This window comes from Grammomys surdaster, unplaced genomic scaffold (genome assembly GCF_004785775.1).
Source record: "Grammomys surdaster isolate TR1022 unplaced genomic scaffold, NIH_TR_1.0 131, whole genome shotgun sequence".
Classification (NCBI taxonomy): Eukaryota; Metazoa; Chordata; class Mammalia; order Rodentia; family Muridae; genus Grammomys; species Grammomys surdaster.
Genome location: NW_021604589.1, coordinates 1913556 through 1917822, shown reverse-complemented (window position 1 = coordinate 1917822; position 4267 = coordinate 1913556).

Here is a 4267-nt window from a genome sequence, read left to right as displayed (position 1 = left end):
CCAAACATTTGTGTCAATTTATAAGATTAGGGTGTATATAAGCCCAGGTAAATGGACAGAGGAAGAGAAGGCATTCATTTTGCTTAAACTCTACAGCCAACAGCAGCAGATAAACAGCACCATGCAGTATCAGCTGTGCTCGGGTGAAAAGCCACAATATACATGGGCACTAAAGTGGCCTTCATGGGTACAGATGGCCAGGAGTGGCCAGCTTTGCCCATTAACACATGTGAAACCCTGCTCTGAGAACTTCCTTCATGGTAGCATGAGAACTTCAGATTAGAACTAAGGTCCTGGAGCAGAGACAATTTGGATATTGTTGTAAATGAGATTCCACTCTTGCACAGGTTGGAGCTGCCTAGGACATTTAGATGTCCAAAGGGAAACTTTGATCTGAAAGTAAGTCTGTAAATGTTAAGCCCTTTCATTTATTCCAAAACCATGACAACTGGCACATGAGTTTTAAAAATGAATGAAAGGGCAAAAGCATTTAGTAAGTCATTCTATACTTATCTTTTGTTAGTGAATTTTTAAACAGTGTTATATGTGGGACTGGAGGAGGCTGAAGGAGTGAAATCAGGGGAAGAGATACGGAAAACCTGAATTGGTGAGAAAAAAAGTGAGCAGAAAGAGGTCCAGCTTCTGCCTCTTGGATCTGTGTTTATATACCTGGCCTTCCCCTGTTTACTGTTCTGCCCTAAAGTGCCTCCAACATCCATCTGTTGTCTCAGAAAAAAATCCATACCCAGCAAAACCTACCTTAAGCTTAAATAACTGCACTGATTGATCTTTATTTATTTCTGTAGGTATTATTTTCTCAGGCCAGAAACAGCTTTCCCCAGCTTTCAGCCACATGTGACAAGGTATGGCAGTACAATCATGAGTACATTGGCCAGCTAAATCAAACCCTCAGATGACAGTACATACTCAGTTACAGCATCTAGCTGGGATGTAATTTCAAACTTTCTTGTACCATTAAACAAAAAAGAATCTACAACATTGAGATCTACAAGGATGAGATCATTGGCTCAAAGGTTACAGAACAGGACCTCTGTCATAGATCTTCTTTGAGGGCCTACTACTTCCCATATTTGCTTCTATCCTGTCCCTATCTCCATTGCCCCCCCTCTTTCTCTTTTTCTCTCTCTCCCCACACACTAATCAAAAATGTCTCTAGACATTGCCAAGTGTCCCTCGGAGGCAAAATAACCAGCAGTTCACAATCAATAAGCTAAATATATATTTGTGTCGACAATTGACATACATCAACAAGAACAACACAAAACAATATATTTTTTAAACTCTGCCAAAGTAATTCATGTTTTTAAATATAAAGGTCAAATGCCAATTCCATCTTCAACTGTAGGAATAGAACCTAGTAGGAAGAGGAAAGGGTTATACACTGTGCTTAGTGCCAGGATCCCCATATATCTTACATGGCTGCATCTTAGTTCACATCAGGGGAGTACTACACATACTAAATCAAATCTTTGTTGAAATCATGTCATTCTGAGAAAATAGTTCTAAATTTCTGCTCCAGTTTTCAAGAATGAGCTAAGCACCCATCTAATGCTGTTTTACATAAACATGGCTGTATTCATTACTTTTTCTGTTGCTATTATTAAAGACTCTGACACAATTGAAGAAAAAAAGGTTGTATGTTGACTCACAGTTTGAGGGTAGATAGAGTCCCTTGTGGTGAGGAGGTCATGGAGGCAGGAGCTTGAAGTAACTGGTCATAGCTCATCCTCAGGCAGAAAGCATAGAGAGATGAATGTTGGTACATAGCTCCCTTTTTCCTTTGTATTCAATTTTGTACTCCAGCTCATGGGATGGTATCACCCACATTCATAATTTTTAGTAGCCATTACATACCAGGCATATTCTCATCCTAGGAGATATAGCACTGACCTTAAAGGGAAGAAAAAGTTTACTCTTATGGAGCATCTGTTCCAACTGGTCGTACAGAAATTGATGGTGAGACAAGATAAAAAGACAAGAAAAATGAAGGGTCGATGGGAAAGCAAAGGAACTTCTCACTGTAGAGTTTGATTGAGGTCTCTCTTATCAATTGGATTAAGAATTCCGTCACAATTATCAAAATTTACTCTGATGGTTACCGATGTAGAAACAATATTCTTTTTATATAAAGACATTTCATATACAAATGTTAAAATAGCAATGAACCATGGCTTAATGTGTTAATTATTTATTTACATGTATGAGTGTGATTCTGTTTGCATATATGTGCATGTGTGTTAGGGTGCCTGTAGAAGACAGAAGAGGGCATCAAATCTCCCAAGACTGGATGTTGTTGTAAACCATGCAACCTGGGTGCTGGGAACCAAACTCCGATCCTCTGAAAGAGCAGCAAGTGCACTTAACTAGTGAACCATCTCTCCATGCCCTGAACTGTATTCTTAAGACCTGAGTCTGTATGAGTTTTGAATATAGCTGTATTCTTTTCCTAGATACAAACCTGATATTTCTGAGAATGTTACAAATAAGACTGTAAACTTTGTTTGCAGTTAAAAAAAAAAATCCTTAGAGCTAAGAATGCTAGTGCACTCCTTTAATCCCAGCCAGAGGAAGGTGGATCTTTGAGAGTTAAAGGCTAATCTGATTTTCATAGTCAGTTCTAGGTAAGCCAGGACTACAAGTGAAACCCTGTTTCAACAACAGCAGCAGCAGCAGCAGCAACAACAACAACAAATGTCTTAGTTTCTTCCTGCAACTCTTGTGACTCTGAATTTTGTCTTATCAACTGTAGCCTTATCTAATATTTCCTTTGAAGAACTTTATGATCTCCTTCAAGTCCACCTATTCTGCTGCCGAGGCATTCCTTTGTTGGTGTTAAAACCTACTTTTTTTTTTTGGTTTTTCGAGACAGGGTTTCTCTGTATAGCCCTGGCTGTCCTGGAACACACTCTGTAGACCAGGCTGGCCTTGAACTCAGAGATCCACCTGCCTCTGCCTCCCAAGTGCTGGGATTAAAGGTGTGCGCCACCACTGCTTGGCTAAAACCTACTTCTTTATGATTCCATTGTAGACTGATGACTAGCAGCTCTCTGGGACTTCCCTGAGACTCTAACACCAGACTGGGACTGCTGAAACATCCAGTTTCATGGACTGAAAAACTACAAGACCCTTGGCCTTTCCATTAGGAGACAGCCATTGTGAAACTACGTGGACCATAGCCTGTAAGTCACTCTGATAAATCCCGTGTGTGTGTGTGTGTGTGTGTGTGTGTGTGTGTGTGTGTGTGTGTGTGTTCATTCTGTTAGTTCTGTTCCTGTAGAGAATGCTGGCTAATATAAACTCTTTCTAGAAATACCATGCTGCCGGGCAGTGGTGGCACATGCTTTTAATCCCACCACTTGGGAGGTAGAGGTAGGCAGATTTCTGAGTTCGAGGTCAGCCTGGTCTACAGAGTGATTTGCAGGACAACCAGGGCTATACAGAGAAACTCTGTCTCGAAAAACTAAACCAAACCAAACAAAAACAAACAAAAAAAGAAATCCCATGCTTAAATCTATGTTAAAACCTCTATTATAAGCTCTACTTCTGCTTCATACTGGCTGGTCCTGAAATACTCTTCTGTGGTAATGTCAGTCATTACCTGATAAAGAGGTCTCTGTACCTCGCAATCATGGACAATAAGAATGATATTCTTTGTGTAAGAGGATATACAAATTACTAAAAACAAGACAGGAAAGAGGATGACAGCAGTTACGGGTATGTGCTTGTAGGACTGAGGATTGCAATCGGGAGAAAGGTGCTCATAAAAGCCTTCAGTGAACAAGGAGCATTTCAGCAAAGATCTGAAGGAGGAGAAAGGCATAACCCTTGTGGATATGCCTAATTTTTTCTAGACTAAGAGAACTGGACAAGAGTGGACCCCTCATATTCCAGAGACAGCAAGAAAATCCTGCACTGCGAGGGACCTGAAACCAAGGGAGATGGGGTTTGGTCAATAGGAAGACTGTGACCTAGTGGGGTTTTAAGGCAATATGTTTTGATAATGGATGGCACAGGAGACCACTCAAGGTCTGGAATACAAGTGTGGCTTATCATCTAATTGATTCATAAAGGCTTCACAAAGAAGGGCTTGATTCTATATAAGAGACAATCCCAAAAGCAGACCAACTCATTAGGAGGTTGCTACAAAGGTCAGGCATGGTATACACTTGGACTCAAATGGAGCTGACAGATGTGGATGGATAGACAGATAAACAGGATAGGGTAGGAGAGGAGAAGAGAGGAGAGG